Source organism: Lutra lutra, chromosome 7 (genome assembly GCF_902655055.1).
Source record: "Lutra lutra chromosome 7, mLutLut1.2, whole genome shotgun sequence".
Classification (NCBI taxonomy): domain Eukaryota; kingdom Metazoa; phylum Chordata; class Mammalia; order Carnivora; family Mustelidae; genus Lutra; species Lutra lutra.
Window position 1 is genome coordinate 65,570,325 of NC_062284.1, and position 26,495 is coordinate 65,596,819.

A 26,495-nucleotide genomic window follows, 5' to 3' on the forward strand; every position below is an offset into this window, starting at 1 on the left:
ACACGAATGACTAATAAGCAATTTAACTATATGCTCAACCTCATCAGTTATCAGAAAAATGTAACTTAAAACTACAAGGAGATACCACTATGTACCTACTATTATAGTTAAAATTAAAAGGATTGATCATGCTAAGTCTTGGTGAGGATGTGGAGCAGCATGGATTTTCAACCATTACTTGTAATACAAAATGGTACAGCCATATAAGAAAAAGTTTGTCAGTTTCATATAAATATAAATTTATCATATGACTCAGCCACTCTACTCATAGTACTTATCCAAGAGAAATGAAAACTTATATACATAAAAGATATATAGTTGTGGATTCATAACACCTTTACCTACAAGAACCAAAATTTGGACACAAAGTCAGTGAACAGGTGATAGCATGAACACATTGTGATATATACATTTAATGTAATAAAACTGCAAAAAATATGAAATGAACTACTGATAACATGCAATAGGATGGAAAAATCTCAAAAATGTTAAACAAAAGAAGCCAGACACAAATAAATACATGGTACTTGATTCCATTAATTAAAACTCTTAAGAAGACAAGTTTAATCTATTGTGACAAAAAGCAAATCAGTCCTTACCCTGGTATATGAGTAGGGTTAAGGACTAAATGGGAAAGGTTGCAATATAACCTTGTTTGTTTGGTTAACATTGTAATGGTAGAGTATATAAATATTTGTCAAAACATATCAAGCTGTATGCTTAAAACTGATGCATTTTTTCCTATGCAAATTATACCTCAACAGAGTTGTAGGTGTTTTTTTTTTTAAGATTTTATTTGTTTATTTGAAAGAGAGAGAGAGTGAGGATGCATGAGGGGGGAAGTGTTCAGGGGAAGGGGCAAAGGGAGAGGGATAAGCAGACTCCCGCCCAGCAGAAAGCCCATCCCAGGGCTTGAACCCAGAACCCCAGGATCATGACCTGAGCCCAATGCAGATGCTTAACTGACTAAGTCATCCAGGCATCCTTATGGAGGTTTTTTTTTTTAATTATAAAATATTAAACACCTAGAAGTTAATTTAAGAAAAGATTCACCAAACTTTAAGAAAATCTACAACACTTTGTGACAAATTAAGAAAAAAATAAATCAATGTTTCCTTGTTTTTAAATTTGCAAGATGACTCTAACACATATAGGAATTCAAATAGCCAGGAATAATTTCTTGAAAAAATAGAACACAGTTGAAATATTCATTAATACCATCTCTTCAGACCTATGATATGATATACCTATTCTAATTAAAACAGTATATTGTGAATTAAGGGCAGACCAACAGGACAATACAGCAGGAGAGAGTCCAGACACACAAATATTGTAACTTAATTCATGTCAAAACTGTTAGTGCTGAGCACAGCAAGGATTTTCTATTTAATAAATGGTCCTGGGATAATTGTATACTCATTTATAAACAAGGTGAATCTTGATCTCTAGTCACAGCATACAAAATTTAAGTTCAAATGGACTGCAGATATAAATATGGAAGGTAAAGCAATTAAGCATTTTGTAAAAAAAAAAAAAAAAAAAAAAGAAAAAGAAAAAAGAAAAAAGAACATCTTTATGACCTTAAAGTAGACAAAGATAAAAGGTAGCCTAATAAAAAAGGAAAAAAAGAATGGAATGTGTCAAAATAGAGCTTTTCTTCTTAAAAAAACACTATTAAAAGGATATAAATAGAAGGTATAGAATATAAGAAAAAAGATATTTATAATACATACACCCAATGAAAAGTCATACCAAGAATATACCAGACACAAAAAACCAAAAGCCTATGAGGAAATAAGGAAATACAGGCAATCCGCTACAACAATTTTGAAAAAAAAAAAAAAAAAAATCAAGAAGTACTTCTCAAAAGAGTATATCCAATTGCCAAGGAACATAAGAAAGGATGATTAACTCAATTAGTCATTAAAGAAATACAAACTAAAACTGTAAGGGTTACAATTACATGCCACAAGAATGTCTGAAGAGAAAAAGGTAGAAGGTATCAAGAGTTGGTGGAGATGTGTGGAAATTCAAACTTTCATACTACAGGTGCCAGTAGTAAACTGGTGTACAATTTGGAAAAGTGATTGGCAGTATTTATTGAAGTTGAGTATATAATCTATGGACCCAACAATTTTTTTTTCTCTGGGTATACCTCCAATAGAAATTAATTCATATTTCACCAAAATATTTTTACCAGATTTATTATACTACCATTGTTTAAAAAAGCCCCAAGTTCACCTATATTAGGAAGGATAAATTCACTGTGAAGTATTGTCATAATAGAAAATTATATATACATTTGGGAAAAAGAGAGAATCAGAAAAACATATACTATGGGATTACATTGATATTAAATTGAACTATCTCAACATAATTTCTAGTGTCAGCTGTCAGTGTAGTGGTTAGACTCGGGTATGGTGTAAAACTAGAAGAGGGCTCTAGGGGCTCTTGAGATGTTGGAAATCTTCTTCAGCTGAATGAGTATGTATGAACATAACTACCCAGGTATGCTCACTTGGTAAAATTCATCATATGTACACTTATGGCTTGTATACATTCCTATGTGTGTGATGTACTTCAACTGAAAATTACAAAAATATAAATTGGGTGAAAAATATAGTCTCAACAGAATCAATATTCATTGTCTTTTGCTTCGGCTACTCAGCTCAAATTCTGAAATAATAAAAAAATCTCCCATGACACACTCTATAAATGTACTTTGAATTCCTAATCTTCTATTCTTATATGCATAAAGGCAGAAAATTTTGGCATAGCACCAAGTTAAAATTTAAGCCACTTAAAGTTAGAACAACTCATTACTATATTTCCCATAAAACTACTTTGAATGTTCTGGCTCTGAGACTAATTGGGGAGAGAATAGTATTTACTATCCTATGTGAAAAATGAGAAAATGAAGTAAAATTAACTCTTTTGTAAGCAATATTTAAATATCATTAAGATTTCACAGGGTCGGGGTGCCTAGGTGGTTCAGTGGGGTAAAGCCTCTGCCTTCAGCTCAGGTCATGGTCTCAGGGTCCTGGGATTGAGCCCTGCATAGGGCTCTCTGCTCAGCAGGAGTGTGCTTCCCCCTCTCTCTGCCTGCCTCTCTGCCTACTTGTGATCACTCTCTGTGAAATAAATAAAATCTTAAAAAAAAAAAAAAAAGATTTCATAGGGTCTAGGCAAGGAGAAAAGCAGTAGGACTTTAACCTAGATACCAATTGCCTCAGTTTGCTAGAGCTGCCCTAACAAAGTATCACAGACTGAGCAGTTTAAACAATAAGAATTTAGTTTGTCACAATTTTGGAGACTAAGAGTCTAAGATCAAGTGTCAGCAGAGTTGATTTCTTCTGAGGCCCTTCTCCTTGGCTTTTGGATGATCACCTTCCAGTCTTCATGTGGTCTTCCCCGCTGTGTATGTCTGAGTCCTAATTTCCTCATCTTATAAGGATGCCAGTCATATTGGATTAAGACACACCCTAATGATCTCAATTAACTTTAATAACCTCTCTAAAGATCCTTTCTCCAAAAACAGTCACACTCTGAGATGCAGGGGGTTAGAACTTCAACATAAGAATTTTGGGAGAATACAAATCAGCACATAACACCAACTAATTTGAAGACTGTGAGAGAACTCTCCCCCACCCCCCCTGCCCACCCCACTCAAGAACTATTATAAAAACACTTCCACTTCCATGCTGACAGTACCTGATTTTGGTAGGTGCCAGTTTTTCCTAGGCTTCTGGCCCCTTCCAAAACCCAAAGCTTGAATAACCTAGGCCAACTGTGATCATTTCTTTCCATTTCCAATCATGCCTCTAGGCATGGGCAAGTGATATAACACTGGCCTACAACATATAAGAGGAAGTGCATACAGGAAGCTTCTAGGAAAGTTTTCCTGATTCCTGAATAGAAACACAATGGAGAAACAAGCCTAATCCCTGATTTTGGATTTTGCTACATAAGGATTTGAGCTTAAGAGAGATATCTTGCAGCCCTGAGAGTAATACTTCATCAAATCTAAGAAAGGTAGGAAAGAATGATGGAAAGCCAAGGAAATCACAATGAAGAAGCCAATCTGTTGCTCTGAGAGCAGTGATTTGAATTAACATTGGAATTTGCCCTGCCCCAGACTTCTTGTTGATAAAATAAATGTATTTTCTTTTTTCTTAAGCCAACTTGAATTGGATAATTTATCTCTTATAGCCAAAGCCATCTTAATTGATATAAAAATGATATAATCTAAGTATTTTTTGGTCACAAGTACTCTATAGGAAATGGAAGAGAGGTTTGTTTGTTTGTTGTTGTTGTTTTTTCCTTCTTATGTAAGTGCTGAGAAGGCCCCATCCCTTTAATATAAATGAAAATTTTGTTTTGCAGCAGTATAATGTTATAGAAGAAAAATTTATGCTTAGGGAATGAAATTTGCCTATAATTTCCATTAGGTTCTTATCTTTGTCCCAATTTACCTTCTGAGAGATTTGGATGTCAACTTTAGACTGTCAGCATTGACAAGATGACTTCAGAAAGTTCCTGACCCCGAGTCTTGTCCAATGTTATGAAACCAATAAAATGCTCCTGGATTTTCATTTTACACACTGACGTCAACAAATGTCATTCAAACAGATACCTCTTCTAAGAGGCTAACCTCTAGTTTCCGTCTAATAAATCTGTGCCCCCTTCAGGTTTAAACTTGTTCTCAAAAACCCTATTTGTCATGATGCTCTAAGAATCCTTTTGTACTGTAATTGCAATCCATTATTTCCTGTGACAAGACATGTACATGTACCTTCATTTCTCTGTCAAGTCTCTTTTTAAGATCCACGGACAGTCTGTCACAAATTCTATGGAACTCTTGATTCCCTATTGCTAGGCAGAGAATTCTACTTCTTCACTGTTTCCAAATTTCTTTCCAGTGCTTTGTTCATATTCAATCCCACATTGAAGGTTGGCTTGAAGGCAAGTATTTGGACTTTTTTTTTTTTCTTTTTGTCATCAACCTGTACTCAATCTGAACTGTTTCCTGGGGATTACCAATGTTTTCCTAATTAATCAATCTACTGATTGATTAGTTGATCTGATTTTGGAATAAAGGGAAATAGATTTCTACAGAAGGAAACTACTTTCTCACTGAACTTTAAACAAAGCAGCCAGTACTATATATTTCTAGTTCCAATACTATGTATAGAAATGCAAAGAAAAATGTTACTTAAATAAATCCATGGGAAAGTTGTCTGTTTATTCTAAGTCATTGATCACAACAGATTTCAGACTATTCATCAGTATCAGATGATACTGTTAGACAAGATCAGAATTGCCAGTACCCATTTTGACACACTCAGTTATCTTATGCATCTTTATTGCTTCCTGTGAACTTCATCACTGACACATTGATTTGATTAGGTGGTGCATCAAAACCAAGTTTTTACTGAGATTAATGCTTAATCATGTAAACTATGATACAACCTGTAATTTTAGAATGTATTCCTGGGACAGACTTTGAGATAGAGAATTGGATGAAGGTTTGGGGAGGAATTCTTTATGAAAACCAGGAGTGGGAATAGAGAGAAAGTGAACTGCAATGTGCTTGTGCCTAAGACCTCAGCAGAACCTATAGGTTGGTTGGGAGGAGGTAATTCTAAAGATGGAATAGTGCTTCCAAGGTGTCTTAAATTGAGGGGAGGAATCAAGCCTTTGTATCTACACATAAACCTACCACTGACTGCCAGCCATGGCCAGAAAGGAATATAACCTTAGGATAAGCAGTTCCTTGATGCTGAGAGCAATTACTAGTGAATGAGGCAACTGAGATTCATGGTAGCTGGCCATGAAAGGAATATAACCTTAGGATATAAGGTCAGAAAGCCATGGCCAGAAAGGAATATAACCTTAGGATAAGCAGTTCCTTGATGCTGAGAGCAATTACTAGTGAATGAGGCAACTGAGATTCATGGTAGCTGGGAGTTGAGTGCCTCACTGATGAAGGAATGTGGACAGAGCACCTCTTGCTCCTTAAGGGAATTTCCTCCAGGTGGGAATAACTATTTCAACATTTGGCTTATTCTTACTTCATGGGTTAGTGGTAAATACCATAGCCTCTGCCTTCTAATATTGGTCTTAGAATGACAACTGATGTTCATCACTAACTCCCTCTACTATCCTTTCTGTATTCCCCTCCCACTCAGATAGCACCTCTCCTGGTTTAAATGACTTGCCTGGTATGTGTACCAAGATCCTGAGTCATAGGTTAACATGCCCTTTTGAGGCTATGGCTGTTGCACTTATTCATTTACTGTTAAATTTAAGCATGGAAGCACAAAGAGGTACTCCAGTATCACCTGTGTGCCAGATATATCCTTTTTTTAAAATTTATTATTTATTTTTTTTAATTTCTTTTCAGCGTAACAGAATTCATTGTTTTTTCACCACACCCAGTGCTCCATGCAATGCGTGCCAGGTATATTCTTACCTAGCACCTACTAAGGATAAGAGACAAGCACCCCTTCTAACATTATGACTCCTTTCTTTGCCTGCTTGTTTTTCATAAAAAAGACTGAGTGGTAGTCAAAGCCTAAATTTAAAGAGATTTTATCAGATTTCCCAGTAGAAGTGATGTCCATCTAGAGCCAGTTCCTCTAGATGCATAAAACCTAAAATGTTAGAGGGGTAGAACACTACCTCAAACAGATCACTGGGGGTGATATTCAGTGAGGCCACCCCTACTGGCACATGGTGGTTCCCAAACCCATGAATACTGCCTATTAAGGCCAACACACTTAATTTATGGTGATCACCACATCCTGAAGGATGGTGCCTAATACTCTTATTATCAACTCTAGCCTGATGCCCGAGCAATGCTTTTCAGAATTCAGTGACCTCTCAGGTCAGGAGCTTCTGGGTGGTTGCAGTGTGTGAAGCTTCACTGTAGATCCTATGATCATTTGGCCACTTTCAGACTTCCTTTCCATTAAAATAGGCTCCTTGGTCTGAGGCGATACCTTGAGAGATCCTGTGTCTGTGTTTCTAGTACATAGTAAGCCCTTAAAAGTTGTGCTGGCTACGGTTCCAAGGTCAGAAAAGACAAAACTCTACCCTGAATCTAGTAGTCATAGTCAAGATGAATCTATGCCCCTTTCAGGGTAGAAAGTGCCCAATTTATTCAGCTTGTCATCAAATGGTTGATTGGTCTCCTCAAAGAATTGTGCCATATTGGTGAGGCTGGTTTGATCTGTGTTGGTAGTTTGAGCCATTCAGCAGTGGCAGTAACTAGATCAGTCTTGGTGAGTTGTAGCCTATGCTAGTAAGTCCATCATAGGCTTCATTCCTGCCTCCACTGCTGTTCACAAGCCCATAATTCTAGCGATGGAGTGGCCCATTCTGTCTACTCAGATGTTTTGTGATTTTTTTGGTACTGGACTACACCTTCTGGTGTGAGTTAACATATGATACAAAGATCTTCACATGCTATACCTAGTCCCATTTGTCCATCTACATGCTTGTTCCCCTGGACCTTTATTATTTTGATCTTTCAACATTTCTTTTTCAAGGTCTCTAACCAACTATCCAGTCCATCTGCTGCTGACCCTGAGATTTTGGACATTCTTATTTTGGGCCATTTCTTTCTTCACAAAATAGAAGGCAGTTGATGTTTCCATCTTGAGAAGCATCTCAAGTAGCATATCAGAAAAGCTACTTTTACTCCATAGGCAGTAAACTCCTTGACATTAGTCTTGGCAGTGATTTTTTTTTTTTTTTTTGGATTTGGAAACAAAAGCCAAAATAAACAAATGGGACTACATCAAACTAAAAAACTTCTGCAGAGCAAAGAAAACCATCAACAAAATGAAAAGGCAACTTACCAATGGGAGAAAATATTTGTACATCAAAAGGGGTTAATATCCAAAATACATAAATAACCTGTATAACCAATAGCAAAAAAAAGGAAAGAAGAAAAAAAACATCTGGTTAAAACATGGGCAGAGAATCTGAATAGATATTTTTCCAAAGAAGACACACAGATGGCTAAGAGGTACATAAAAAGGTACTCAACATCACTAATCATCAGGGGAATATGCATCAAATCTACAATGAGATATCACTTCACATTTGTTATAATGGCTATTCTTAAAAAAACACAAAAAACAAAACAAACAAACAAACAAAAAGAACCCCCAAAACAAAGAAATAAAAAAGTTGGTACAGATATGAAGAAAACAGAACCCTCATGCTCATGCACCCTTGGTGAGCATGTAAACTGGTACAGTCACCATGGAAAACAGTATGGAAATTCCTCCAAGAAATTAATAATAGAACTACCACATGCGCCAGCAATTCTACTTCTGGTTATTTATCTGAATAAGATGATGCTATATTAGAAAAATTTCTCCTCAAAATTAAAAGCATTTGTGGCGCACCTTGGTGGCTCAGTTGGTTAAGCATCCAACTCTTGGTTTTGGCTCAAGTAATGAGCCCATTGTTGGGCTCTGTGCTCACCAGGAAGTCTGCTTCAGATACTTTCTCCTCCTCCCTTCCTCTCTCCCTATTCATGCCTCCCCCCCAAATAAATAAATTTAAAAAAAAATTAGAAGCATTTGTGACAAAGAATAGGAAACAAATGGCTATTTCAGATGTATATGTAGAATGGTCATGTAAGTTACTTTTCTTTTCTTTTTTTATCTTATTTTATTTTTTTAAAAGATTTCATTTATTTATTTGACAGATAGAGATCCCAAGTATGCAGAGAGGCAGGCAGAGAGAGAGAGGAGGAAACAGGCTCCCTGCTGAGCAGAGAGCACAAGGTGGGGCTCGATCCCAGGACCCTGAGATCATGACCCGAGCCCAAGGCAGAGGCTTTAACCCACTGAGCCACCCAGGCGCTCCACAGGCCATAAGTTACTTTTCTTGATAAATGACTAACTAATATTAACAAACTGATGGGATGGTCTACTCAATAAAATAGATTTATCGGTTACAGTGGGATTGGCAGGGAAACACCCCAGGTCACCGAAACTGTGAACATTAAGTCTACAAAGTCAAGAATTTATGACTGACATGCTGGGTAGAGTGCATACATTTCCCAAGGAATATCTAGTTTCCATTCTGTCAATCATCTGCCATGTTTCTCACTTTGTTTTCCTTTCTTTGACAAATTAAACAACTGGCAACTCTTGCATTGCCAAGGGAGCTATTTGGGCTGGTAAGAAAGGGCATTTTTCTGGGAACTTGTTAAACATTTCCAGAAAAAAAAAAATCTAATTTGACTACTATCAATACTGGCCTTGTGTCATATTCATATTTGTTTATATTCTCCATGCAAACAAAACAAACAAACAAACAAAACAAAACAGATTGTTCAAATGGTTGGAGACAAATGGTATGACTGATGAGCAGAAATTCTCAGAACTATGTGCCTGGGAAAACAATGCTAGTGTTAGTTGGGTATAGGAGGAAGAAGTAGATGAGATATTCCTTCTCCTTCCCCATCCCCTTCCCCTTCTCCTTCACCTTCCCTTTTTTTTTTTTTTTTTAAGAGAGGGCGGGTGGTGGCGGGGGGAGAGTGTATGTGTGCAAGGTGGGGAGGAGCAGAGGGAGAAGAGAGAGAGATCTTAAGCAGGCTGCATGTCCAGTGCAGAGCCTTATGTGGGGCTCAATCCCACAACTCTGAGATCATGACCTGAGCTGAAATCAAGAGTTAGATGCTTAACCAACTTAGCTACAGGCCCCCCAGTGCACTTCTGAGAAGAAATACTTTGTATCATTCTGGGCAAGGACAAAGCATCAGTAAATTTTATTTAGGCTTTATTATTTTTTCTTAACTCTGAAAGACTATTGTTAATAAGACTATTTAAAAATTAAGGCAAAATTTAGATGAATTAAAATTTACCTTGCAGTGTATCTATGACTTTTGATAGATGTATACAATCACATATCTACCATCAAAATCAAAATATACTGGGAGTTATACACAACTAATGAATCATTGGACACTATATCAAAAACTAATGATGTACTGTATGTTGTCTAATTGAACATAATAATTTAAAATAATCAAGATACACATCATTTTAATCACCCCAGATTTCCTCCATGCCCAATAGTAGTTAACGCTTACCTTGATCCCTAGGTTCCTGACAATGACTGATCTCTTTTGGATCCTTATATGTTTTCCTTTTCTAGAATGTTACATAAATGGAATCAGGCAGGAATTTATTCATGTTATTGTTTGGTTCAGTAGATCATTCTTTTAATTGCTGAGAAGTCTTTCACTGTGGATGTATCAGTTTATTCTTCAGTAACCAGGTGAAAGACATGTGAATTGTTTCAAGTTTTGAGTGATTATGAATAAAATGTCCATAAACGTGCATGTGTACGTTAATTTGGATAAATACCTAGGTGTGAAAATACTAGGCTGTACAGTTAGTGTTTATGTAATTTTTTAAGGAACTTCCTAACTCTTGTCCAAAACTGCTGTATCATTCTTGCATTCCCATCAAAAAATGTATGAATTTCCAGTTGCTTCTCATCCTCACCAGCTCTTAACGTTGGCAATTTTCCCTTTTTCTTTAGTCACTGGAATTTTCATGTGTTTATTTGTCATTTGTATATCCTTGTTCATGGTATGTTGGTTCAGATTGTCCATTTAAAATTTCTATTATTATTATTCTTAAGATTTGGGGCATCTTTATATATACTGGGGTACACATCCATTGTGAGAAATGTGATTTGAAAATATTTCTCTCCATTTGTGCCTTGCTTGGTCTTTATAGTGTCTTACAAAGGGCAGGAGTCCTCAATTTTGATGCAGTCCAGTTTAGCAAGTTTTTCTTTTACGGGTCCTGCTTTTAACATCATTTCTCACAAATCTTCTCCTATCCCAAGATTTCAAATACTTTCTCCAATATGGCTTCCTATATATTGTGTTTTTAGATTTTATATTTACACCTGTGAGCTACCTATTGGCAGTTCTTTAAAACTTTTAATAAATTTCCTTTCACCTGTCTATAGGGCACCAAGTCCCTCTTTAACCCTTCCTCTTCAATAGGTGAGCAAGTCCCTCTTTAACCCTTCCTCTGCAATAGGTGAGCCAGTGCCTATGTCTCATCTTCCACTGGAAGGAAACTTCCCGTCTTTGGATTCAAATCTACCTGATTGTCTGATGACATCAGACCTTACAGGGTCAAGAAAAATTATGATTTTGTATTTGATCCATCTTTTGCTTGTTGTTGAGAGTGAGACTCCTGTCAGCTTTTTATGTTCTAGGTATAAGCAGATTGTAATTATTTTTAACATCTTTATTGAAATATGACTCAAATACCTTAACATCCATCCATTTAAAATACACAGCTTAGTTATTCTTAGCATATTCATAGAGTTGTGCAATCAATACCACCATCTAATTTTCGAACATTCCATCAGCCACAAAAGAAACTCCATACACATGAACAGTCACTCTACACCTTTCTCCTCCAGCCATAACACCTGCAGTATACCTTTTATTTCTATATAACATGTCTCTTTTGGACATGTTATATACATGGAATTATATATACTATGTTGTATTTTGTGACTGGATTCTTTCACTTAACATTTTTTTTAAGGTTCATGTTGTAAAGTACCAAAACTTTATTTCTTTGTATAAATGAATAATATTCTGTTGTATGGATATACAATATTCATCCGTTGGTGGACATTTGTATTTTTCCACTTTTTGGTTTTTACAAATAATGTTACTATTAAAATTTATGTACAAGTTTTTTTGGTTTTTTCGTTTTTTCATTTCCCTTGGGTTTTTACCTAGGAATGGAATTTCTGAGTAATTAGCCATCCTATGTTTAACATTTTAAAGAACTTCCAAACTGCTTTCCAAAGTGGTTTTATCAGTTTTATTATTTCTCAATGTATCTCAAGTATAGATGTTTAAGGTCGTTATATTCATTGGGTTCATAACCTATAATCATCATTAGTCCTTTGATGGATTAGTCTGCCATTGAACTGAAGTAGGTTAGGCTTTTTTTTTTTTTTTTTTGGACAGTCATGTAATAGTGCAGGCAAGAGATCATGAGAGCCTGAACTAAGCAATATCAGAAGGCCAACCTGGATTTTAGTGTCTTATCTAAGTTGCTCCTTGCCCCTTGTAAAAGTAGCCCAGTGCTTCTTCTACTTGTTGACTTATGTCCCAAATCACCACTTGAGCTTTTCAAGAACATTTGCCTCATGTCTAAGCAACTGACATAATTTTACTAGTCTGTTGAATGACTTTCTGACTTCCTAATCTACATATTTCATAATATTCTTCTACATATTTCATAATAGGAAATGGTGGCCTTGGTAATCACACTTACTCATCACTCAACCACATTTGCCTTCCCAAAAGTCTAGCACTAAGAAATAACAGTGTTACTTTGCTAACATCTTTGCTCTTGATCTTTTGCAAATTTCCATAGGCCTATTACATAATTTTCATTTTTCTTAAATATAACAGTGCAGTTAAAAAGTTATGCAATCGTTTTTCTTTATAACATCTGTTTCAGAAATCATTATAGCTCAAGTTTCTTCATGGCATAAATTGCCTTATTTTGATTTCCTCACTTCTTATGTCATTTCTTTTCCATGTCAATATGATTAACACTATATTTAGAAACAGCATTTTTAACAACCTTTGGTTATCTAGCTGCAATTTTTTTGTGAACATGTTTTCAGTTTTCAATTTCCATGAAGATGTAACCCTTTCTCTTTACAGATTGCCTTCCCCATTCCTTTCCCCTACTTACACACATAATCCCAACAGATTTCATTTTTCTTTAGTGTTTTTAAGTCAAAATAGTGTAACACTCTTATTTCTCAATACCCGCTTTCTTACTTTTCATAAATTTGAATCATACAATTTCAAAATATAGTTTAAATAAGATTTCTTTATTCTTTATGTGACTGACTTGAAGAATAATCAACTGTTGTCAACCAAAAGGATCAGGGAAATAAGGAGCCTCCCAGTGAGGTCCCAAAGGCCAGTGGTAATGGACCAAGACACGGGGGACATATACATGTCAAAACCAATCCTTCTGGGCTACACTGGCATTTCCCAGCCAGTGCAGGCCAATAAGATTAGTTTTGACATGTATTTGTCCATTATACTGAGTTAATGATGGTGTGTATGTGTGTGTCTATGTCTATTTTATATTTTATTGTCTGGCCTGAAGTCCTAAAAATGTAACCAGAAGGAGAAAGAAAACAGGAAACAACATACGTACTAAACAGTATTTTCTTTGTCATCAAAACAAACTCCCAAACGTTAATTTTAGCACTCTCTATATGCATTTTTTCCTTTTTTTTCCCTTTTGGCGGTTGAGGTCATTCTTAAAAAGTATCTACTTATCTCTTTCCAAATAGTGTTATAAAAAATGAAATTACTTTTATGAGTCCTAATGGCTTTTGTTGTAAAGAATTAAAAAAAAAACTATTAGAGCATCAGGAACTTTCTTACAAAAATATCTAGTAAAAACACACTAATGACACACTTCATATGTTATTAGCTCTTAAAAAGCTCCACTCCCACTTTGAGCTTTACAATTAGGTCTATCTCTAGCATCAAGTTATAAGTAAGATTGCTTAAGAGCCATTGTCAGAACCTGCCTTATGGGCTGATGGAACAATAGAACTGTTTCACAAGATAAGGTAGAGGGAACCAAAAGGCAGACACTTCCCTTATCCCCTTCCCAAATGCAGACTTTATTACAATATCACTGAAACTTAGTTTTCCATGGTTCATTCTTTCTTTTTGCTTGGTGGCAGAAGACTCTTTTGAAATCCTAATTTTTATCATCAAGAGGCAGCATGGATCAATCTTTAAGAATGTGGGCCATACAACCAGATGCCCTGTGCTCTAATTTTTGCTCTGATACTTACTATGAGAAAGATACTTTATATTATCTCTAAGATAAAGCGTTAATCTAAAAGAGACCTTCTGATCTCTTAAGACTGCCATGAGGATTAAATAAAATATCCACATCCAGTTTCTAAAACAACTCCTGACACTAAATAGGTATCCATTAAATATTAGCGATTTATACTATTACCTAAGAGAGGAAATAAATTCATCACCAATCACCAAGTACTAAATTGTTCGATAACATGTACTTCCCATTCTGGCTGGATTCTGCATTGATGGAGGAGAGAACAATGAGGGGAACATCAAGATATGTCTTGAGTACTAAAGATTGTTAAGAGAATATAGGTTTGGTATACATGTATATATAATCATTATTCTTAAAGATGGCTTCCAAAATTTTACGTTTCAAGCCCCACAAGATATGGATCCTCCCCCTTCAAGGTAAGCAGTGATTCTCAAAATTTCTCAAATGTACATAGGCACCACTTGGACATTTGGCTAAAAGACAGACTTTTATTCATTAGATCTGAAGTGGACTTAAAATTCTAGATTTCTAACAGGCTGGCACCAAAGCTGGTGATCTTTCTGAGGGCACATGATGAGCAACAAGGACAAAGAACATTTTGAGTAGAGATAAAATTAAACACAGAGTTGGACCCTCCCATTCTCCACAGTATCATATCAATACTGCCATCACTTACCCTGGCCAAAAATTCCTTAGTTCACATGTGGCTACAGGACTTGATCATGAATTTTTGCACACATTGTCATGTCAGGGCATACTCAACACAATTGGGGATGGGAAATGTAATTGGATAGTCATGTGGCTGTTTGGGGGACTGATCCTATTGCCTTTGATTGAAGCTGTATTAAGATTTCCTGCTTCCAAGTCAGACCCTCTAGAGACACAATGGAAAATGGGCTCAGCAGTGAGGGCATTCTAGTGCCTCCATGGGAGACACTCCATTACCTGACCCTCTGGTGATGATAAGACCCTTGTGAGGCCAGAATCACGTTTATCAAATACCAACTGAATGTTTGCTATTTGACACTGGATAGTCCAAAGTTCCACAAACTGTAGCACTGAGAGAAACCTGTGAAGACTCGCTAATTCAATTCTCTCTACTCAACTGGTTAGAACTCTGAGGCCAGAGGTATTAAGTGATCCAGTTAGGAGCAGCTTCATTCTCCTTGAAAACACACTGTCCTCAAAAGAACAGAGAATATGCTTTATGCATGAAAAGAATGTTACCATCCAAGGTAACTTGTAATATGCAAAATATGGGTGTGAGTTACCAGAGTTATCTGAATGGGAGATGTCATAAGGACAGGGGATGGCTAAGCAAGTTTTAAAGGACATGTGGCGTTTTTAAAGGACATCCTTCCTTCAAAGGAAGAATGTACCAGTTGCAAGTTCAGCTTTCCAATAAGGAAGCCAATATTAAAAGGAATAATACTCAAGGTTATCATGGAACACAGGGGTTGGCAATCATAATGAAAGGTAGAGAGGTCTTTCAAGAGACAGTCAGGCAAGTAATGTCTGGAAAACTGAGACACTGATTAACTGATCCCAGACGGAGGAGCAGAAGGTCCAGGCAGGTCTGTAGGTCCTGAATGAAGCTATTTTTAGAGACTGGGATTTTGGTTAAAGGAATTAAATTCCCAGGAAGACTGTTAGTGTAAATAGGATCTAGAAAACAAAACAAAACAAAAGCGTACTGCAAAGTAAACAGAGGTAGGGATTTAGGCATAAGGGAATACGGTATGTTGGAATTGGGATATGACGAAGGAAATTTTAATTTCAAGGAATCAAACACAACAGTATCAGAGGTGCTGGTACTCAGGTACATGGTCAGAGCAGAGCATAGCTGATATAACACTTCTCTACTAGCCCAAGGACTTGAGAATTCCCCTTGACCAAGAGCAGATTTGTCTATGGGTAGAAACAGATGTTAGGAAAATAGATTGGGATTGTTAAGGAAATGGAATCTAGGATTGAAACATTTCACTACCAATAGGGATAAACTTCTCATTTTGGATTCGTAGGGAAATGGAATGTAGGATTGAAGCATCTCACAAGGATTATCAATAGGGATAAACTTCTCTCTCTGAGGGTTAGGTATGTTAACAATGCGATAGTGTGCCATACTGAGAAAGGTATTACAATAGTATAACTATGGTGATAGAGCCATGGACTCAGGAGCCAAGTCATTTTGCTACTACCATGTACATGTGGATGATGTGTTTGCTTGTGAAGAGATCACTGGGATTGGAGGTAAATATGAGTTAAGGTTTTGCTGTGCGACACTGATCTATTGTAAGGACCAAGGCAGGTAGACTGTTTTGCTCATGTTATATTTTTTAGGGTACAGCTTAAAAATTTTCTAATTCAAAATAATTTCATATTTATAAAAGAGTTACAAAATTAGTACAAAGAATGACCATACACACTTCAATAAGATTCCCTTCAACAAGATTCCCCAAATATTAACTTTTTCTGAATTACATTTGCTTTATCATTCTATATGTGTATTTAACTTTTTTTCTGAACTGTTTGAGAGTGGGTTACAGACATGATGTCTCTTTATCCCCAAACACTTCAGCTGGTATTTCCTTAAAACAAGAACATTTTCTTACATAAAAACAGCTCTAAAAACCAAGAAATTAATAATTTAAACTAGAGAAATGCAAACTTTGCCCAATATCCTAAGAGGACCTTTAGGGAGAAAGATTTTTTTTTTCTTTTTTGCTCTGGTATAAGATCTAATCCAAGACTGTACCATATAGTGAGCTGTCAAGTCTCATAAGCCTCTTTTAACCTGGACAGTTCCTCAGTCTTTGTCTTTCATGACCTTCCCATTTTTTTGAAGATTCATAGGCCAGTTATTTTGTCCCTCTTTGGGTTTTTGATATCTCTTCATAGGTTAATTCAGGGTATGCATTGTTGACAGGAATAATGCTGACTTCATCTTTTGCTGTCAGAATCAAAAGCAATGATGTGTAGGAAAGTGTTTTGGTAAAAGTAAAGTTCTGTCCTAAATCTAGGGTTGAGGATTAAAAGGAGTATTACTCCTTTCAATCCGTTATCCCCTCTCTGCTTTTGCCTTCTAGAATATGTACTATGACCCCTGAAAAGTAGCACTAGGATAAAATGCCTTCCTTAGGTACAGTAATGAAGCTGGAGGACGTACGTAAATCTCCTATCATGTTCACTAGGAGAGAAACTTTAAAACATTGGCATTAGGATAACCTAGGGTACTCTGATCTTCCTCTGGATCCTTTCCTATTTCTTTCCACATAGGCATTTCAAATTCTTATAAAATCCTTACACATTCAATTCCATTTTGGATGTTTGCTTCCCAGAGGACTTGAACTAACAGAGGGAATCACAGCTCCCCCAGATGTTGTTATGGGAAGAACAAGAGAATAAAAAGTATCCATCACTGCCTGAAAAGCAGGGCCCATTATTGAAACAAGCAAGTTGTCTGGCAAAAAACATACAAAACAAAACTTACAAATACCTCTCCCTGCACCAGTCCCAATCATCAGGCTTTGAAACCAGACAAATGTCCCCAGTCATTTGCATTTCAGAGACAGCAGAGAATGTCAACTCCATCCAGGAGTGAAAAACCAATTGGGTCAGGAATACAGCGCTAGAACAGAAGCCTCAGGAAAGGAAAGGAAAATGGAAGACACATAATGTGGACCAGTAATTTACCATAATAAGTGTCCCCTTAAGCAAGAAGAGTGAAGTTTATTGATTTTATATTAGTTGATTCTAAGAACAATGATTAAGAATGAGAGGAAAACACCCACTCCCCCGAAGGAGATTCTAATAGGGCTTCTAACATTTCCAGCTCTTAAATGAGCATGGGTAATGATCCCTCACATTTCCTTTTCACAGTCTCATGTAAACAACTAGGAGACCAGCCTGCCTGGAGTTGCAGCCTATCACAGCAGTTTTCTGTAGCAAAGATTATATCTGATGTGTGAAAGGCATATAAGCTTTTCAGAGGTGGAAGAGCCAACCTTCCCCAGGGCTTCCCGTTGGCTTGAATCTTTGGTGATACTCGGAAGCAGGCGCCGGTCTCAGAACCACCCACAGACTGACTTGCACAGCCTCAGGGGACAGCCCTGGCAGCCTTTGTCGGGAGTCAAAATGCCTCCAGCAATCCCCAAAGGTCTGAATGATCTCTGCAGGAACCAGGGGTGAAAAAGAGAGATCGTTTGATTTGTGTCTGCCTTTAGTGCAAACAAAAGGATGGCATCTTCAGTTATGAAGACCTCAAGGAAACATCTTCTTTGGTCTAATTTAAAACTATACCAGCTGGGCAGATAAATCATTATGTAAACCGTATCACTGCTATCAGAATATTTTAAGGAAATGAGGAAAGATTCGGTATGTTTCTATTCATGAATTCTCTCCTTCTTACACACACACATACACGTACACACACATATGCTGAACTTGCTATAATTAGTTTTGTTCTCTGCAGAAAGCTTCATTTATTGGGGATACCATTAAACAAGTGAAATACAAATTACAAGTGACATTGATATGATCATAATCATTCCTTCCTGGCTGCCAGAGAGATTTTCTGAGAGGAACCTGCATTTCTACAGATGGCATGGAAAAAAAGAGAGAGAGAGGCCTGCAGAACACACCATTATTCCTGCGAGGCCCTCAGTTCATTAGTTGAAGCAGCCAAGTCTTCAAGAGCCGCAACTGATCAGCAAATAGGAAATGAGCAAGAGTATAAATTCCCAGCAAACCAAATCATTAACATTTGCCGCCTGCATCCTGGAAACACAGTAAATCAAATGTGTCATCATTTATCAAGACAAAATATCATTACTAATTGGGATTAATTTGCTGCTGTGGGATTGCTGACCTTTGCTGAAAGAAAATAAAACTGCTCGTTAGCTGTCTTCATTTAATTTTCCTTGAAGGAAGAAGAGGGGAAAAGGCAGTCTGCCTTGGGGAGGAGGGAAGGGTGGGTGGGGGGTGTTCTTATCTTCCAAATAGCGACACATTCCCAAGTCACAAAGCAACATGAGGACCTGCTGAGATGCTATTGCCAATCGATGATTCAGGATTTTTTGACATGTGCCCAGAGAGCACGGTGGCTCCAGTTGTCACTGTGATTTAGCACTGTCTTGGGAAAAAATAATTAGAAAAATTGCCAGGGTGGAATTATATATGGTTTCATTTACAAATAAGAAAAGGCAAGCACAGTTGCAAGGGTGCAGCCTAGGGCTTATATGTGTGCACTAATATTAGAGAGGGTTCAAACGAAATGACACATATGTCTGAGCATCGCCAGTGATTACACATGTGGCTGCAGCTTCTGCGGAGCCACCGACTTGGTAACTGTGGGACAGATCTCTTACCTCTGGTACAACTAGTATTTTTTCAAGGCTGATGAATGTGTGTACTTTGCAAGGTGCCTATAAATGTCTGAGTCAGGGTTCTTGTCTTTTAGCCCCTGAAACACTGTGGATCTTGAGAATTCAACTTAACTGCCCTTGACCTTTTGAGTTTTTAAAACATTAAAATATAATTTATTTTGATTACTGAGGTTTTTGGTGCCCCTTTAAATTTTGTACCCTAAGCAAGGGCCTTGCTCACCTTACCCTAGCGGAGCCAAGCACTGTTCAAGGTTTAAAAAATTTGAAGGTGACTAATGAAAGAATTGAAGGTGAATAATGAAACTAATGAAAAAACGAATGAATTGAAGGTAAAGACTCTCAGGAGGTACCAACCTGGCCAGGAGTAGAGCCAAGTTTCAAACCCAGAGCACTGATGCCCAACCAGCACCTGTGATCGTAATACTTCTACTATGCTTCACTACTGCTGGTGAATTGGAGAAAGTTTGGAACTGGACCTTGTCACCAAACACTGTGTGATGTCATGGGAAGTTCACACACACACACACACACACACACACATACACACCTCTGAAACAATTAAATGCCAGGCAGTGACTAGTTAAACGGAACAATGTATGGATGAGGCAATCTAAGATATAGGGATATTAGAGATTTAAAAAAAATGAAACCCTTAATGCTTTATTTAAGACATATTGAGTACCGCATTAACACATCTGCAAGTCAGTGCCAACTAGTTGCTAAGAGATGTCAAGCACAAAGTTCTGGATCAGAGGAGGAAAGGGAATTGGGCTAAGCATGTTGTCCAGGCCTGGATGAATTCTGTCTCTGGTCAATCTATTTTGGGAGTTTACCAATCTCCAACTCAAAAGTGCCTTTGCTTATTTCCCTTTTAACATGAGCTGATATTTGCAGTGATGGCAACATATTAATGTTTGTGGTAAAGTGTCTTTAAATAATTTCCTCTTAATTAGAGAACACATTCTTCCTTAATATTTTGGCATTACGGATGTGCTTAGCCAACTTTCTCTGTGACTTTTTATTTTTATTATTTTTTATTTTTTTAAGATTTTATTTAGTCACTTGACAGAGAGAAACCACAAGTAGGCAGAGAGGCAGGCAGAGAGGCAGGCAGAGAGAGAGAGGAAGGGAAGCAGGCTCCCTGCTGAGCAGAGAGCCCGATGTGGGGCTCGATCCCAGGACCCTGAGACCATGACCCGAGCCGAAGGCAGAGGCTTAACCCACTGAGCCACCCAGGCGCCCCTCTCTGTGACTTTTTAAAAGGTGTGTGAGATGGCACACTGAAGCTGAGTGGGACGAAGGAAGAAGGAATGCCAAACCAGGCCATTTATCCCAAATTTTGAATTAAACAAGTTATAATTTTACTAAAATTTGTGTGAATCCATAATTCAGTATAATATAGAGATCCAAATGCATAAGTCACGTAAATCCTCGCAGGAGACGTGAAGAGTCTCCTATGGGGAAGGGCTATGAGAAAATGTACTTGTTGTGTACTATACAGAGACCTGCAAAGACGTACAGAGAAGGAGGAGAGTTTTAAGATACACACAGCCCTCATCAAAAATAATGCTCCTGCAAGCCACGGCCAAGGGGAGCTTCGGGAACTGAGCTGATGGCTCTGCTTGCTAAAAAATGTTTCTGTAACTGAATTTTCTTTTAGCTCAAGATGGTGTGCTTTACTGGATTATCTTCTTCATACTCACTTGAATCCAAGCTTGAATCTTTGTTGGAATCCTCAGGTATCTAACCCCAGTGCATGTGGGTCTATCTGGCTTTCACATATTACTTTGGTCTTATCAGTGACTGCTTCCAGTGTTTTATCCATTCTGGACCCTCTATGAAGCAGCCAAGGATTTTAGGATTTCAATTGGGTAGTGACCAGTACAGACTGTTCAGAAAGACATAAGTGTTGATTAATTCATATTCATAATCATTTTTAAATCTCCCTACCCTAGCCCATCTATTCATCTCCTTAACTGCTAAATAGCAGTTTATATCAATGATAATATCTCTAGAGGTATATAACTTTATAATCTGTCCCTTCTAGAACTTGGAAGGTTTTCTTTAACACATTATAATGATTGAACTGTATGTTGACTTTTCATGAGTTCCTGTAGTTCTGTCCTAAATATTATGTAAAAATGTTTCTTATTTGGGAATTGAGAAATAAAGACATTTTAAAACAGCCAAAGCACACTGTGAGGTAAAAGGGTATACAATTTTACTAAATCCTGTAACATTCCAGGTTATCATAATTATAGTTCCACTATTTTATCTGCCAGCATCTTTCTAACAGAAATTTGCTAGTGATCCTGTAGCTAAGAATTAGATCAATTCCCTGTGCTTCCCATCCTTCCAGTGGGGCTAATTGGATGCAATTGGAAAACAGAGGTTGATTTTGCTCGTGCAATTTTACCAAAATATATTGATCACATAATATGTGGCTTATAGGAGGAAGCTTTGACAAAGGTTTAGGCAAGCACAGCCTCTCTGTATTGAAGTATCATTCATGGTCCTCTGCAAATTAAGTCCCCTGCTCCAGCCCATGTCTTCACAGTACTGTGATCCCAGCAGAAAAAGTGAGGGCGTGTAAGCTCAGCATTGTGTCCAGGGGCTATTTTATCTAGTGAGCTTCTGGGCCCTTGACAAGCTTGAGGTTAGTAGCTATCCCCCCAACTCAGAATCAAAAAACCTTTTTGATTCTGGATTTTTCAAGTTTCCTGGCATAAGGATACTGCCCAGAGGTATATGCTTGCCAGCCCCCTCACCCCTCTGCCCCCCTTGTGCAATCCAGTGGAAATAAGTAAGGAAACACTAGATTGCACAGGCCTTCCAGAGCAAATATTGTAAAGGTCAAGAACACCAACTCTAAACATACCCAATTCCCAAAGGACTCTATAAATCCTTCAGGAAAAAAGTAATGCATGGCCTTAGAAGGCAGTAATATACATTGCAAAGGAATTAGTTAAGGAAGACATGAGAAAGGGGCAGGGCCTTACGAGAGTTAGGTCTTCTGTAGTCTGTCCTCTTTCACTCTTCCAGCTCTGTGTCTTGTATAGCTTGGTACCCCCCTTCCACCCCACAGTCTCTGTGTCTCTGTCTAGTTCAGTATGCCTGCTCCTCTTCATCCATACTGCAAGTCTTACAGAATCTCTTTGACTCTACTCCATTCTACCCCTTTTATGCCAAGGCTTTTTCCATTCTCATGAGAAAAATCTCTTTTCATTGTTATTTTTGCTGTCATTACCAGCTTTGTTTCTTGTTTGTTTTCTGGGTCATGGTCATTGCATTTCTGGTTTCTGTTTTTAATATTTTTGCTTCCTGTATATCTATATATTCACAGTGAGAAAGTGTGACAGTTCATTTTCCCTCTTCATTTGTTCTGCATCTACCAGCCAAGCAGTTTTTTCTCTTTCCCCATTTACCCACTAATGACAGAGCTCAGATCATCTTATATTGTCTCTCCTGGTCTCACCATCACAAGGTCACCTATATCATGCCATCTTTTACTTCTCACTGACGATCCTGGTCTCACTGGGCTGTCCTATGTTCCTGTCTTTGCTTGTCCATATACACTCAGTCTATCTCATCTCTCAGGCTTGCTCTAAGTTTATACAAGAGTAGCTGCTCATTTACTTCCACAATTTTTGGAAGGAAAAAACTAACTTAAGAGGTTGCGACACTATCAGACAAAAACAACAACACAAATCCACACATTTCCTTCTCTCTCATCTTCTCAGTTTAGCTAGTTGAAATGTTCTCCTTCCCAAATACCACCACCACTACCACATACGTACGTCTCACTATAGGGGACAAGATCCATAAACACAGTGATGCTGACTCAGGAGAAAAGCCACAGCTGACCACTTCCCATCTTGCACATGTAATTTCTATTATTCCCCTGTAGGTCATCAGTAAAAAACAGAGATCACTACATACAAGTAGCTTGCAAACCCCTTGGAGACAGAGACTATACCATATGTTTTTTTGTTTGCTTGTTTTGTTGTTATTGTTTTGTTTTTAACCTTGAGTGCCAGGCGATGTGTTGGGAATCTAGAAGAACCCAAGTAATTCTCTTTGATGACTTGAACAATTAAATAATTTAACTTCACTTGGGAGAAGCTGGTTCATTGAGAGCCCAGGAAGAGAAGACCATAAATTCCAATATAAGCTCACCTCCCAAATTCTTCCTACCTCTGAAATGGATGTTTTTACCATCCTGCAGATGTGTGAAACACATTTTTGACTGAACAGTTTGTCAGTGTCTTAATGTAGACAATCGCACATGTTCTCTTTTTCTCAACTCTCTCTTCCTCCTCTTCCCCACTTCAAGGTAATGATCCCTGAATTCATAACACCTCCTGCCTCAAGGTAATGATCCCTGAATTCCTATCTCCATCTGATTTTACTCATTTTTCTACTGCATGCTATCTTTAAAGAACCTTGTACTTTTTTGTTCCCTTGTGTCTATTTCTGTCTTGTATTCGTTTTTATTTAGCATAATTGAAAATTAAAATTAAAAATACTGATGACTGGGCAACTAACTGCACATTTCAAAAACCCCTAGTTCAATTAGAGACCTATATTTTCTCTAGAACTCTTCTCTGTTTTACCCTGGAGATAACCCACAGAAAACTGATAAGCTGATGAGAAGAGATTGAGCTGCCACTCAAACACGCCCACCACCACACCCCCTTCTTCCATCTTAAGAATAAAATGATATTATTTATAGTATTTTGTAGTAACACCCCAGATTTAGCTCCCGAGGGCTGTGCTTTATCTAAACAAGTTCTTTTGTCCCATGTTTATATTTATGGTAGCATAAAAAAAAAAAAAAAAAAAACCCACAAAAAACAACCCTGCAAAATAACGAAAAGGCAGCAAATAATCTTTTTGAAATATCATAGGGAATCTTGGCAGCAGTAAAATGTACTCAGTCTTCCAAGCAGATATAAAGTCATTTCCCAAAGAAACAGACACGTTTATAGGGTTAGTAGATGCTGATTAGGCTTAAAAAGTGGGCTACTCAGAATCACAGAGCCCTTTCCCAAGCAACACCTTAAGGGACAGAGGTTTGAAGGAGTTGAAACAGCCCTGGAGGAGCGCTAGAGTGGCTCAGTTGGTTGAGCATCTGACTCTTGATTTCTGCTCAGGTTGTGATCTCAGGGTCCTCCGACAGAGCCTGAAGCAGTCTCTGCACTCAGTGTGAGAGTCCACTTGGGATCCTCCCTCTTCCTCTCCCCTGCCCCTCCCCCTGCTAGTGCACGCAGGGGTGAGCTCACCAGTGCAAGCTCTCTGCTCTCTCAATTAAAAGAAAGAAAGAAACAAAGAAACAAACAAACACAAACAGCCAGCTTTGGAGCTTTAGTCAGCATTCCCCTTACTTTTCCCCCCTTGTTTAGGTGCTTTAGAACTTTGTGAAGCTATATATTATTAGAGGTTGCAAGCTATTACACAAGAACTCAAGCCCGTCTGAAGAGGGGTTTTGTTGTAAAATAATCACCTTATAAATCAAATCCCTTATTTGTCATTTTTCTTGCTTTCTTGATAAAAGGAAGATGTACCAAACATGAGTCACATTCCCACAGGGCAACAATGGTGGTTGCTGAGCAGTGACCTCCTCATTTGGGTAGTTCCTGCCTAGCTCACCATAGTGCTTACTTTCTCTTAATGGATTTCACTTCATTCAATTAAGTAACTTGGTTGAACTCTGGACACATTGTAATTTCTGCTCAAAGCCTTCTGAGAGGTCAAGGTTAATTTATTCAAGAATGATCCCTAGGCAAACTGGCCTCCTCGGGTTCAGCAAACTGGGTATAGCCCAGTGCTTACGGCAATCAGTGGTCTGGACCCTAGTCCACCTCTGATAATACTGAAAAATAAGACTGGTGCTTCCTCCACCATGGCTATGAGATGTGATAAATTGTGCTGCTAGCTTTCCATGTCATATAATTGCAACTGCAAGGCTTGAGACTGGTCCCTTATTCATGTCAGAGGAAAGGCAGGTCCTTGCCCTCAACCAGGTAAGTTGAGCTGGCAGGATATGGCCAAAGATATGATTTTTCTACACAGTGAGATTCTAGCCTCTCATCACACCAACACGGACTGGTGCTATTTTTGTCATATAGTTTAAAAGTTCCACAGCCCAAGGGTTGGGTTTTCCTGACCAGAGCCTGATGCTCAGTCTTGTTGGATCTCTGTGCTCAGTCTTAACATCTAATAGGTAACAGGCTCACATTTCTACTACTTTTCTTGTCTCCTTGGATTTTACTCAATGACACTGCTGCAGTAGGCTTTGTGAGAGTACTCCTGGGCTTTGTGCCCTTGTTTCCATAACGACTGGTACTAGACATCTGACCAATGAGCCACCATGGACTTCCAGTATAAATAAAAGGATTAGAGATCAAAGTCCCACCTTGCACATAGAATAAATCTTATAGGCTTTGGGTAGCATGACTAGCTATTGCTATGGCTGATCACTGTTCATAGAAACTAGTCCACGAAGTCCTGAGCAATGGGAAATTGGCAGGGAATAAGAATATCTGTATTGAATTCCTAGCTTGATAATAAAGATCTTAAAGGGTCAGAAAGGAGTGAGTTATATTTAGGGTAATACTGAACCATGTCCCCTGATAAACCACACACATTCTCTCTCTCTCTCTCTCTCTCACACACACACACACACACACACACACACACACACACACACATATCTACGCACTCAATGGAAAATATTAGGGGAGTGTGAAGACCATCTATAAGATAGGGATAAAGAAGGCTCCCAAACAGAATCCCTGAGAGGTATAGCTGACTATTTCCTTGAGACACTCCAAAGTCACTGAGTGACTCAGAGGTTGATGCCATCCATAATTAATAAAATTCATGTACTGGATGGACAACTCTGTTATCTATTCAATTTGGTGGTGCAACATCAGAAAACACAAGCTTGTGCTTCCCCTGAAATGATGAGTTTCCTCAGATAACATGTCATAATGATGGACTTTCCATCTAGTGCCAGAAGTGATATGGGGAGAGGTAACAGCCAATTTAGTGTCTGCTCCCAGTTCTCTTGCCCTTTTCCCAAATCCTGTCAAGATACACCAATAGTGCAACCCAATGAAAATGATGACCAGCAATGTGTCCTTAAGAGGCTAAGCAAAGCATACAGTAAAACTATTCCTTCCTTCATGACAACACA